At 32.7% G+C, this 14,462-nt stretch overlaps 1 pseudogene across 1 annotated transcript; it reads left to right on the forward strand.

Moving 5' to 3' along the window:
• The first annotated feature begins 10,427 nt into the window (after positions 1-10,427).
• On the forward strand, positions 10,428-11,476 carry LOC114187758 (glutathione S-transferase U19 pseudogene; annotated as a pseudogene). The gene is made up of 2 exons (XR_014984186.1): positions 10,428-10,742; positions 10,949-11,476. The product of XR_014984186.1 is annotated as a glutathione S-transferase U19 pseudogene (transcript).
• The last annotated feature ends 2,986 nt before the right edge of the window (positions 11,477-14,462 follow it).

The following is a 14,462-nucleotide window of genomic DNA, read 5'->3' on the forward strand; positions in this document are numbered from 1 at the left end:
CTAGTAATATCTACCTAGGGTGTTACAGTTGGGCTCGATCGACTCGTTCGGTTTGTCAGGCCCGCCTAGCTCGTTCATGTTTGTAGGCCTGTCCAGCCCGTTTTAGTCGTCGTGCCCGGTCCGTCTAGGTCGTTGAGCAAGGTCCGTCCGAGTCTGAATTTAGCCTAGTCCATCTCAACCTTTAGCCTAACTCGACTAAAAATTTAAATTGAAAATTTGGATTGGATTTAGCCTAGTCCATATTTGAAACTCTTGATTTATAGAATGGATATCCAATCCGTAAAATATATGAAATGTAGATTAGATTGAAATCCATATCAATTAAAATAGATTTTAAATGGATTGAATTTTTAATAAAATGGATTTTAAATAGATTAAATCGGAGCAAAACTAGATTGGATCAAGAAAATTAGATTTTTTGTCCATCCCTAATTAACTTACAATTCATGACGTGTTTAATATTGTATTTCTTTATGTTGGAATTGTAAATAAAAAATTCATCTATATCAATAATTATTTTTAATGTATAAATAATAGAATCACTATGTCTCTTCACTCCCATCTTTTCTTTTCATTTTAGTAATTAGATTCTTATTCATTATTATAATTATTATTAGATAATTTAGTTGGTGGTATGATAAGGTGAAAATACATGTTTATTGTATAGGAAATAAATCTTTGTAATTTGTAAAGTGTATTTATTATCCATCTCGTTGTCTATTGGTTAGAGCATGGTAAACATCTACAGTTGAAATTAAAATACCCAATTAACTAATACTAGTGCTATAACGAAAGGATTCAGGAAAAGTTAACATTTATGACCTAATTTCGTTTCACTTTAATAACAATAAGAACATTTGATCTAAAATGTGGTTCATGAATCCTTGGATATAAGAAGATTGATACTTGATACGGTAATGATGCACTATACTAACAACCTCTTTGATAAGGCTAATAAATGTAAAATTAAATAAATAAATCTTTTAAAAAAAATTATAATATCCTGGCAGTTATAATCACCATCACCAGTATATATTTGATAAAGAAAATTTAAAATTAATTTAGAGACAATTATAACTGCTAATAAATATTTAATAACTTTTTTAAAAAAATTATGGATTTGGTGGTGGTTAAAATTGTCATAAAACATTGAATGAAAATATTTTAATATTAATTTATAGGTGGTTCAAACCGTCAATTTTTTTTAATAGTTATAACATCTTGGATGAGAATATTCTAAAATTAAGTTAGATATAGTCACTAACAGAAAAAAAGTCTTTTACGTTCGACGCTTTTTACTTTTCTCGTCTAGTTCAGGTCAGACGTAGTAACGTTAGTTGTAAATTTACGTCTGATGCATAAATCGAATGTAAATTTACGTCTGACCCAAGAGAATAGACATAAACTGCCATTTTTGCTGCCGCACAGTCATCCGCCGCTGCTACTACCGTTGTAGAGTCCTCTGCTCCTACACTTCAACCACAATCCTTTGTCGCTGCACTTCAACCACAATCCTTTGCCGTTGCACTTCAACCAAACGACCACCACCGCACCTTGACCGTCACCGTTGCAGTTCCTTCGCGGCTGTAGTTTCGCCGCCGCTGCAGTTTTGTTCCCATTGCCACTGCCTCCACCAAAATTTGCAAAAAATTAGGGGTTTCAAGAACTGAATGCACCAAAACGAAATTAAGAGAGGAATCAAGAGAGAAACTAACCTTTCAACAATTAATCACTTGATCTCCACCAGTGCAGTTCGAAAATGGTAAAATTGTGTTCTCGTCTTGCGTAGTCGCGACGCTGTAGAGAAGAAGGTTTTAGGGATTTAAGTTTCAATTTTTACATGTGACGCGCTGTAGTTAGACGTAAATTTATGTCTGACGGGACTAATCAAACGTAAATTTACGTTTGATTAGTGCCAATCAGACATAAATTTACGTATGACTACAATGCATCAAACATAAAAGTTGATAATTTAATTACAAGTTAGCCACCGGTTATTTTTTATGTCTGATTCTGGTTGGTTAGACGTAAAATCGCAGACGTAAATTGTCTATTTTGTGTTAGTGAGTTAAAATCGATTCTAATAATTTTAGTGACTATTATTTTAACAATTATATTAAATCAAAATTTTGATATTTTATGACGTCAAATTCTATATAAGTGAGTTAACTGATGGCAAAAAATAGAATAATGACAATTTTAACCGCCGCTGATAACCGACTTAATCGATGTTAAATTTTTTTTTTTTTTTTGCACTATTTCACGTTACCAGTTTTCTTTTTGTTTTACTTTTATCATTGAAGTCTTCCTATATTAAAATTGTTTCAGATTTAATAAATACATTAATTTGATAATAGTTAATTTTTTACTTTAAAATAAGTGTAAAATGTTGGGACAAGACTATTAACGTGACGGAGATGAAAAAGAAAATGTTCTTTACTATTTCTACGTTTCTTTCTTTATTACTTTAAGGAAGTTGACCGAATGATGATTATTCTCCACATACTATGTTTTACTCTCTTGAATTTTCGCTTTTGCTGTCCAAATCTAATGATTCTATTTTGACGATAATCGGAATTGTTTATTCATAGATCGGTCTTTGTGGAATTATTCCTCTTCTTATTTCTACTTCTATATTTCATCATATCAAATCAAAAGTAGATTCTTCTTCTTCTTCTGAAAACAATAGCTGTGAAAGAAAAATTCGTAGAGGAATCTAAGCTTAGTTATTTTTCTGAAATGGACTCAACCTTACTTTATTTTTCCAAATGGACCTCTTCATTGTACTTGGTGAGAATTTTGATTTTAGGGAATCAAATTCCCACTCCCAATATCCATAGCGACGCGCCAGAAACTCCCAATATCCGATGAGCTAAATTCTAAGAAGTTTTTTTGTTTTTCTTTTGTTGAAAGAGGAGGAAAGCTAAAAAATTGATAATAGGAAAAAGTAAATTTAAATAATTAATTAAAAATGTGAGGAAATAAATTTAATTGATTTCCAATAATTGTCTTGATGATAAGATGCTTTTTGATTGATGAAAAAATGTTGTTAAGCTGTTAAAATGTTATTATTTGAGTTTGGAATTTATGCAAAAAGTATTTTAATTGATTACCTAATCGTTGTAGTTTATTAGATTTAGAACCATAGTAGTTATGAGATTTCTCTTTTAATATGTTAAAACGAATTTTATAAAATATAGCTTTAGACTAGGTTTTTCTTTGTTCTTATTTTGTTCTCGGTGATATTTTAGAGAGGTTGGCTATTGAGGATGAGAAAAGTGCATGCAGTTCTTGGATAGAATGAACTAGTAAAAAAGTCAGTTATTGATCGAGTAATATTAAATGATGTGTAGTTAAGACATTTCCTTAAAAAAAATCTTCAAATTGTGGATAATGTAACATCCCATTTTAATAAATAAATTTATTCAAATAAAACATTGTACACATTATAATATTCAAGGGTACGAGACTTAAAGTATAAGAATTTCACAGCCATCCAAGTATTCAATATAGAAAAACTAAGATACACCACTGTACCTTTGACAAAATGGAAAGATTCAACCGCTGACCAAAAGCTTGCTCATGAGCAAGGGATTATAATATAATAATAACTCTTCAACGTGGGCTGAACAGCGGCCCAACACTAAACAACGTCCAACAAAGCTATAGTGTCCCCGTTGTCACTGCGATCACCCGGAGTTCCCACATCTTCTCATATCAATAAATTGATGATCATCGCAAAAGGAGAAAACCACACACGAGACACACAAGCAAACAAAAAGGGTAAGCTAGAGTAAAAAGGTTTTATCATACAATTGAGCATACAATTTAAAAGCCAAAGATACATAAATCGCCCAAACATGTGATAGCAGACACTTTAAGACTCTAAGACTCAACTATTTGGATACATATAATTAGTCAGATTCATTGGATGCTTGCACTTGTAGTGGCCTCTACTGCTCTGCAGAACTATTGCCAATGAGTTTCACCCTACCACTCACAAGGTTATCCTTCAAACATCTAAGGTCATTATCCTGCCAAAGATTGGGGCCTCTTGCTACTCTCACCACTTGAGTCAATACATTTTACATGAGACTCATTGACTCTTTAGAGTTTCAGGATGCAATCCTTACTAAATTATATAATGAGGCGCCACCACGAAACCTTCATGGAATTACATCCTAACCATGAGGCACCACCACGAAATCTTCGTGGAATTACGTCTTGACCATGAGGCACTACCACGAAACCTTCGTGGAATTACGTCCTAACCATGAGGCACCACCACGAAACCTTCATGGAATTACGTTGTGACCATGAGGTACCACCACAAAACCTTTGTGGAATTACGTCTTGACCATGAGGCACCACCACGAAACCTTCATGGAATTACGTCCTGACCATGAGGCACCACCGTGAGATCTCACCAAGAGATTCATGGAATTACATCCTGACCATACCAAAATCATGTCTCACCAACCAAACCTAGAATTATCATGCATACTAATCTCATACCAATTTATAACCAACCCTCCAATCGTGGGTCATACGTGTAATCATACCATCTTATCCATTCCAACCCATACCAACAGATAATGCATACATATTCACATGGTTCATACTTCAATTAGGGAAACCACTTAGTCATGCAATCAATAAAAAAAAACAGGGAAGAAAATAACATTAGAGCATGCACCAGTCTCGCTCAAGCCATGGCCCTCGCTCAGGCGAAAGAGGCTTTTCGCTCAAGCTATAGGCTCTCGCTTAGGCGAGACTGCCTTCAAAGAGTACTGCAGGTTTCGCGAATTCTCGCTTGGGCGAGATCTCCTCGCCTGAGCGAGACTGCCTTTCGCCCAAAAGAGAGACCTCTTGCCTGAGCCACCACTAAAGCGAAAGACATTAGGTTCCTATGAGTTCTCGCTTAGGCGAGCCCCTCTCGCTTGAGCCAGATGATTCGTTGCTCAAACGAGAGCTCTTTGCCTAAGCGAGAGCTCGAGCAGGAACTTGGGCCAGTTTCTGCTATTCTCACGTAGGCGAGAGGAGCTCGCTTGGGTGAGAGTACTAGTTCCACCATTGTTCTCACCTGCATCGGCCATACATGTAAACCCAAACAGCATAACAAGGCATTCCATATAACCACAGTAGCACACAAGCCATACGAACACAGAGCAAAGCCAAAAATAGACAAACATTCAGAAAATATGAGGAACCCTACCTTCCCTTACCTAGAAAATGCTAGCCAAAGATATCGACACTTAAGCCAACGATCACTGCAGCTCCAAGGGCAGATTCGAGAGGTGGAAGGGGAAACGAAGTTGAGCTAGCTTGACAAATAGTAGAGGTCAAACCCTAGCAAAGCTTGCGACTGTAGTTCTCAAAGGGGGATAAGAGTTGTTTTCTGAAAATGGGCAGAAAATGAGAGGGTTAGGATTGGTCTAGGGGTTTTGGACACCCTATGAACCAGCCCCTAGGCCCAAAAGTTAAGGCCAGACCCTTTAACATAAGACCAAAAAAAGTGGGTCTTACAAATAAAACCACAATATTTGCAACAATCTTAAAAAATATCTATTATTATTTTTTTCCTTCATTTTTATTGGCATCTTTTTGTTTTCTTTCCATCTTTTGTTCAATTTTTTTTTCTTGAATCTCCTTCTCAATCGGCTTGTTTTCTTTTACTTATTTTTCTCCCACCTAATTCATTCTGTAAGACCCACTTTTTTTTTGTCCATAGGATACCCAAAACCCCTAAACCAGCCTTATCCCTCTCATTCTATGCACCTATTAGAAAAACATCAGTGTCATTCTCTCTTCTCCCTCCAACAAAGCTCTGCTAGGGTTTGGCTACCCTTCTTCATTTGAGCTAGGAGAACTCCATTTATTCCACCTTGCACATTAGTTCTTGGATCTGTAGTAATCCTCTAATGTGTGCCTGTACCTTTCGCTAGCATCCGTCCAAGTAAGGGAAGATAGGGTTCACGCTTTTATTATTTTTTTTTGCTTGAGCCACTGTTATTTCACTATGGTATGCCTTGTGTGTTGATGTGAACTTGTGAGATGCACTATTGGACTTTGTGAGATGCACTATTGGACTACTTGAATCCCATTGTGTGACTGTTGCACGAGAGAACAGTGGTGGGCACTGGTTTTCTCGCCCAAGCGAGCATGTCTCGCCTAAGCGAGATTTACAAAGGCTCGCCCAAGGTATTTTACGTGAGTAGTCGCTGAGGCGACCAACTTTATTTTTGAGCGAGCAAACATCTCACTTAGGCAAGATAGGTCTCGCCTAAGCGAGAATGCGCATAAGTTCATTGTATCCCTTTTCAAGCCCTCGCCTAGGCGAAGGGGGCTCGCCTGAGCGAGACCCTTCTGCCTAAGCGAGGAGCTGGGCGAGGAGTGCATTTGTGCTGTGGTTTTCTTTGTTTGGGGGATTGAGACATTGTAACACTTGTGACACTTAGCTTGGGGGTGAGCATCTCGGGGGTAAGCAGGGAAATCCACCACAAGTGCAAGTTGTGTCGAGTTTTAGTGTATTGTGTGGAAGGTTATAACATGCTTGGGTGATGTATGTATAATCGACTGTGAAAGTGTATCAGATTGCTTGATAAAACTATTTTTTTTTGGCTCTAGCTTACCCTTCTTGTTGTTGTATGTTTGTCTGGTGTGATTTTTTCTCCTTTGCGATGATCATCAACTTTTTGATGTGAGCAGATGCGAGGAACACCCGTGGCCAACAGGGAAGAGATGATTCCGCTGCATAGTCTATCTGGGCTGGACTTCACATTTTATTTGGGTTTTTCTTTACGGCTATGGCTCATATATTGCTTTACTCTTTAATACGTTATCAACTATAGTTAAGTCTTTTGTTTTCGTTTGTATCTAGCATCGTGATGTGCCTTGGTCTCTTCTAGTATTTTCTAGATATCATAAGGAGTAGTGTTTATACTCTGGGACTTGTCTCAAAATTTCTAATTGTGTGGCATTTCATTTAAATTAAAATTATTATTTAAATGGATTGTTACACATTCTCTTTAGTTTATTTTTCCTTTAACTTATTGTCTTTAATTAATTTTTTTAGTTCCTTATTTTTAACTCGTTTTTCTTTCAACTTCCCTCTTAACTCTTTCTCTTTTATTTGTTTTTCTTCATTATTTGTTTGTACTTACTTTATTGTTTCTGTTTTTCACCATCTCTCCTCTTAATTAGAACATACACTTTGGTCATCAAATTTTTTTGCTACATTCCAGTTTTATTGATTTGTTGACATCAATTTGTCTTTAAATTGATGTATTATTATAACGGTGCCGTTGCTTATAACCGCAATGATTATAAATACACTTACAATTGAAATTACATGAAAACTGCTAAAAGTGTCTCACCTTATCAATTGAACACTTGGAGAAATAAGACAAAATGCATCAATACACAAAATTCATGATTTTATAGGATATATATTGAGCATGTGGATCCCTACGTTCTCGTTGTTCGACAAATATATTTATACAACTGATAAACATGTGGACACATTTGTTTTTTATTTTTGTTTTCGTTGTAATATTAGTAGAATTTTATATTTTATGGGATTTTTTTTAATTTTTTTAAGAAAATACGTTTTGTTTTGTTATTTTTTCAATAAATTTTAATTGTTGGATAATTTTTTTGAATAATTATTTTCTATAAAATTATAAAATTGACAAGTATTGTCTATAAAATTTGCAACATTTTGGATAAAATATTTTGTAAACAAATGGATAACAAATTTTTACAAACTATTATTTCTAACAAAATTTACAAGTATTTTTTAAGAAAAATTAGAAAAAGAAGTTTAGCTGAAAATATAAGTTTTTTAGTACTGTATACAGTTTAGATTTTATACTTTACGATAGAACCGATAAAACTAAAAGTTTAAGAAATGTCATCACATATTAAAAATCAAGGACCAAAATCATACTTACAATCTAAACTATTATTATTCATATTTTTTATATGATATTTTGTGACATCTGGAAAAGAAAATCTATGTAAAACTTTTGAAAACCTCTTCAACTCATTTTTAAACCAATCAATTAGAACATCGGGTCAACCTGAAGTTACTTTTATATGATCTAAGCAATTACAACATCAGGTGATTATGATCTAAGGCATTACATAGACGGGTCAACCTCAATTTACGTTTGGTTACAAATTGAAAATAACATTTAGCTTTTCATTCTTTTTCTACTTAAATTATTCGTGTAACTTTGACTTCTTATAACTATTTCTAGTTTCTGACTCCATCATGGGTTTGTGTTTTTCGTATGTGAAATCTACAATAATAATACTATATGATTATTTGCAAAAAAGAAGACAATATATATATATATATATATATATATATATATATATATATATGTTCTACTTAGTATTTTTTTTCTTTAGATACTAACCTAACTAAATAATATTATAAAAAGTATCATGAATATCACAAGTAATTAGAACATAAAACTTATTTTAAAAATAATAAATATTAAAAAAAATATAAAAACAAGACAAAATAAAAAAGGCTTAAATATACACACTACAACAAAAATCACTTTAGACAACAACATAAAATTATGATATAAATTATAAAAACCGTGGTTTAAAGATTAGACCACAATTTTTTAGGCGTGGTATAGGTGAGTGTAGCTATAGATAATAGACAACGATTTTTAGTATGACAATATTTTTAAAACCGTTGCTTAAAATTCTCACAATAGACAACAGTTTTATATGTTGATTTTATACCTTACCTATGTTTTTAGACCACATTTTTACTAGTTTTGCCCACATAGTTTAAAGCAACAATTATATAATCATGGACTTTCATGATATTTATACATCATTTATAAAAATGTTGTTTATTATATGTTTAGGCTACATTTATTTAGCCGTTATCTATTTTAGTGTGGTCTAAACTATAAATTGTTGTAGTGACATTTGATCCCTATTTTTGTTGATTTTATTCAATTTGATCCCTATTTTCGTTTTATATTCAATTAGGTCCTCATTTTCGTCAAATTATGGTCAATTTGGTCATTTTCACTAACGGTGTTTAAATAGTTAACATTTTTAAACAGTATATGACACGTCAGCTCCTGATTTTTTTGATTTTTTTTAAAATTTTTTTAATTTCAAAAAAAGTGTCCATGTGTCAAGTCACAATTGTGCCACATGTCAATGCTAGTGTCACGTGTCAGTTTGTAGGTGTATTATTTATTTTTGTTCAATTTAGTCCCGATATTCGTTATTTTTGTTCAATTCGGTCCCTATATTCATTATTTTTGTTTAATTTAGTCCCAAATTTTGTTAAAATAGAACCATTTAATTTTTAAAATTGACATTATTATTAGTTATTTTTAAATTTAATTATAAATTATAATATTTAATTATTAATTGAATATAATTCTTAGATTCAATTGTTAAATAGAATATAATTATTAAAATTTTAAAAATATATATTAACATTTGTAAAATTCACATTTAAATTTAAAATATTTAATATTTTTATTGCATTTTAGATATTAAAATCTAAAATATTTTATATGTAAATGTTAATTTTACAAATATTAGTTTATTTTTCTAAAATATTTTGAATTTTTAAAATATTTTTATATATCAATTTTAAAAATATTTTAGAATATAAATATTAGAAAAAAAAATTAATAATTATATTCTTATAATATTTTAAATAATTATATTCTATTTAGCAATTAAATATAATAATTTATTCAATTTATAATTAAATTTAATAATTTATAATTGAATTTAAAAAATAATAAATTCAAAGGTCAATTTTAGAAAAGATATTAATATAATTTGTATGAAAGATATTAAATTTAGTGTCAATTTGAAAGGGAAAAAATTGATTTATTTTAACAAAAATTGGGACTAAATTATAAAAAAAAAATAATACCACCACAAACTGACACGTGGCACTAGCATTGATACGTGGCACAATTGTGACTTGACACATGACCATTTTTTTTAAATTAAAAAAATTTAAAAAAATTTAAAAAAAATTTAAAAAAATGTTAAAAGAAATTTAAAAAAAAATCAAAAAAACCAGGAGCTGGCACATGGCATGTGCTGTTCAAAAACGTTAACTATTTAAACACCGTTAATGAAAAGGACCAAATTGACCACAATTTGACGAAAATGAGGACCTAATTGAACATAAAACGTAAATAGGGACCAAATTGAATAAAATTAACAAAAATAAGGACCAAATGTATATTTAAGCCTAAAAAAATGCACATCTTGATAATAGAAAAAATAAGATTGATAAATAAATACTAGAAAAAGCATAATCTTTTGTTATATTTGAAAAAGCAAGTCTTTTTTTGCAATGCAAATCACTTTCCTATTTGAATCTTCTCGATCATTATATCTGTTCTTGAACTTGAATCACTATGGCAGATGAGGTGGTTCTGCTAAATTCGTGGGCAAGTCCATTTGGGATGAGAGAGAGGATTACAATTGCTGAAAAGGGTATAAAGTATGAGCCCAGAGATGAGGATCTGAAGACCAAGAGTTCTTTACTCCTTCAAATGAACCCGGTTCACAAGAAAGTTCTGGTTCTCATTCACAAGTGAAAGTCCATTTGTGAATCTCTCATTGTTGTTGTGTACATTGATGAGGATTGGTTTCACACAAATCCCTTGTTACCTTCTGACCCTTACCAAAGAGCAGAGGCTAGATTTTGGGCTGACTATGTTGACAAGAAGGTAACTTTTTATGCTTCAGTGTTTGATTGTTACTTGCAACCATGGAACTTTTGTTATGACTATGGTATAGAATAACATGTGTGTAAGTTGATCTAATATCCAAATGTATTGTTATGGTAGGCATTAGTGTATTGTTTATAAGTGACCCTTTTCACATTATTAGAGTTTATGATCTAATTAAGTGTTAATTCTCAAATGTGAAATAGATATATGGTGTTGGAAAGAAGATTATTTTTCCATCAAATGGAGAAGAAAACGAAGTTGCCAAGAAGGAGTTTATAGAAGCCCTTAGATTGTTGGAGGAACAATTGGGAGAGAAGACTTATTTTGGAGGAAACGATCTTGGTTTTGTGGATATAGCACTGATCCCATTCTACACTTCGTTCAAAGACTTTGAGACTTTTGGCAGCCTCAACGTAGAGAGTGAGTGCCCAAAGTTTATTGCTTGGGTCAATAGGTGCCTCCAGAAAGAGAGTGTTGCCGAGTCTCTCCCTGATCAACATAAGGTCCATGAGTTCATTGCGGGGATAAGAAAGAAATTAGGCATTGAGTTGAGTAGGTTCAGGTTTGAGCTTAATGGTCATAGTAAAGTTCCATTGGTCATTCTTAACGTTTTCTCTGAATATAAAGTATGTAATAAAGGGCACTTGAAAGTTCACTTGTTTGTTGGTTTTGTAAATAAGTATTTTCTGTATTCTCATATACTTGAGTCAATGGGTGACGGTGTTTGTTAAATTAAGTGAAACAAAGTTTTTAAATATGCCTGTTATTGCTTTCTTGGCACAACATAGGAACATTAGGATAGTAACTACGAACGAACTATTGCGAGTTCAACACTTCATTAAGACTTTCGTAACATTGGTTAGTCAACATTCTGAATGTGCAAAACATCTAGAGAAATTTTTATATATTTTAACCTTATGTTTGGATGGAGCTTTTCAACAATGCTCAGAAATTAAAATGCTTTGTATTTGAATTGTTTGCAATTAAATCTTCTTCATTTTCTAAATAAATTGTTTTGATAAATAAATTAAAATACCTTACATTTCAATTTCTTGTTTGGAAAAAATAATTGAATTTCTTGTGAGATAAAATTTAACTTTTACAATATTTATTTTAGGCTTAATTATGTTTTGAGTTCATGATAAATTTGGAAAGGGGCTCGACGACCCAAATGGGTCGGGTTGACCCGACTATCTAGCCGAATTGGTGTGACCCAACATCCTAGACGGGGTGGGTCGACCGAAACCTGTACAAGCTGGGTTGGCCCGATGATCTAGACAAGCTTAACAGCCCATACCTGCCAGTCGTGCCCGTCAAGTTCATCAACCTGACTCGGCACGACCTGGCCTAACTCGGTTCATCTAGGTCATTGGCCTGGCTTGGCCCCACTAGGTTGTCAACTCCACTCCACCCATATAGATCGTTGGGCCCGTTTGTGTCAATGGGCCTGCCCAACCAGTTTATGTTGTTCGATTGGCCCAAATCGACTAGATCGTTGGATTGGTCGGGCACATCTAGGTCATAGGGCCAATTGGGTCCGTCTTAGTCGTTGGGCCCGTTTAGGTCGATGTGTAAGACTTGGGAAAAATTAGAATAAAAGGAAAACACATGGAAAATTTTATGGCTTTGTGACATTGTGAAATTATTTAAATTAAGGATTGTATTTAATTTTGATATATGATGAAATAATTAAATGATTGATTTAAGTTAAGTGTTGTTTATTTATTTTAATTATTTACGTAAATATGAAATAATTATTATTTGCGTGATTTAAGTTATTGTGGTATTTATAATAATTATTTAAATGATGTAAGTTATTGTTTTATTTATTTTAATGATTTTATTTAACTATGAAATATGAAACAAAATTGGTTATAAACGTGTGTTGCGCTTTAAAATTTGATTAAAACAACTAGTTTAGTGGTTAATGTTGTGGATGATGTTGGTAGAGGGAGACAGTTCGATTCTTATCTAGCCCTTCTATATTTAATATTTTTTTTCTTTTCTTTTTTTCTCTCTCTCTCCTCAAATAAAAGAAAAAGATCATTGGTTTTATTTTAGGAATCAGTTTTTATTTTTATTACCGTAGAAACCAAATAAAAAATATATATAAAGGAATACATTCTAGTTGGTTTTGATTCTAGGGTTTGTGGTAGGGGAAATAAAATACTCCACTTCAAGGTTTAGGTTGGGGGAGGAAAAAGCTTTAGAAGGGAAGAGGGAAGACGATAGCCAGAGGGAAAACATGGAGAGTGAGGTGAGGCAGCGAGAGTAGTCTCTTGCGAAATGACTACATGAGCTAGGGGAAGCTGAGTTTGCTTTCTGTGTTGTTTGAAGTTTTATGTTTTTTCTTCTCTTGATTTTGTTGATTGGTGCATGATGTTTTAATGAATATACTTGATATATCCTTCTTCTTTTCCATGGCCTGCATATGTGATTGTTTTCTCTTCATTCACGTTGTTGGACCAAGTTTTTTTGCATGAGATTAACTCTTCTACCTCTCCTTTTTTATTTACGTGAATGTGGTGCAAAGTTATTAGCTTTCTTCTTTCTTCTTTTTGATATCATGCATATTGATGTGGGTCCAGTACATGATTTTATATTTCAATGAGACCAAGGATTGATTGAACACTTTCTTGTACGTGAGCTATTTATTTTCGTGCAGCCACCTTTCCTTTTCTTGATCTCGTTTTGAGGCGCTCTCCATTTTTCTACACTGCACAGTTTTTGTAAAATGACGATTTCTACCTTGTTAACCGTTGGATCGAACTTAAATTTTAACAGTTGATCCTCAACACATATGTCTTGACTTTGACTGGTGGATCTTGAATTTGAGCTCTGTAGTGAGAGCAGTTTTTATCGCAAGGTCTTTGTAGTTTGGTTGTTAACAACATTGAACTTTGTTGCTTGTTTGGTGCATAACTTTCTCTACACTTATTCAATTAAGTTGGTTTTTGTTGAATTTGATTCTTGATTCAATGATCTTTAATTTGAATATAAATACATAATTTTTGGAGTTTTACACAAGCTGCAGTTTTATTTCTAAAATCCCAAATCGTTTGTATAATGTGCTGGTAAGTTGGATTTGATAAAAATTATTAGAATTAGTTATTTTCCAAGAGAGAGAGATGTAAGTGAGGATTTTGAGGCATGAAGGTGTGCAAGGTTTTGATTCATGGTGGGAGAGTGACGTGAATAAATGGGTTATGTGATTGGTTGTTTTTCTTGGTTTGTTTGGGTTGCATGGTTATGTAGTTTAAGTGGTGGTTTGAGGATAATTACTTGTGTGTGATGTTATACTGTGTTTGAATGAATGTCACTTGTTGGGTTCATTTTATGAATGTATTATTTGAAAAGTTGATTGGTTTATGCTATGGAATTTTATTTACCATGTATGATGTGATGGTGAGTACTTTGTTGGCAGTATGAAATTCTCATGTGTTGCATGTTGAGAGTGTTTTGCCTTGCTTGAAAGCTCTTGGTGGAATTTAATGAAGATTTTAGATGAATGTGATGCTATGTTTGGTTTAGTATGATTGTTTGGATTTGGGGTTTGTGAGTTCAAACCAAGGATGAATTGTGATCATAAAGTTTTCGTGTTAGTTGAATGCGATGTTGAGTATTATTGGACAAGTTTTATTTATGAATTTCTTTTATGAATATCATTGTTTATGGTTAGCTTACCCCTATTTGTTTGCTTGTGTGTTTGTTGTATGT

The sequence above is a fragment of the Vigna unguiculata genome, chromosome 1 (assembly GCF_037176805.1).
Source record: "Vigna unguiculata cultivar grain cowpea cultivar isolate G323 ecotype 2 chromosome 1, ASM3717680v1, whole genome shotgun sequence".
Lineage (NCBI taxonomy): Eukaryota > Viridiplantae > Streptophyta > Magnoliopsida > Fabales > Fabaceae > Vigna > Vigna unguiculata.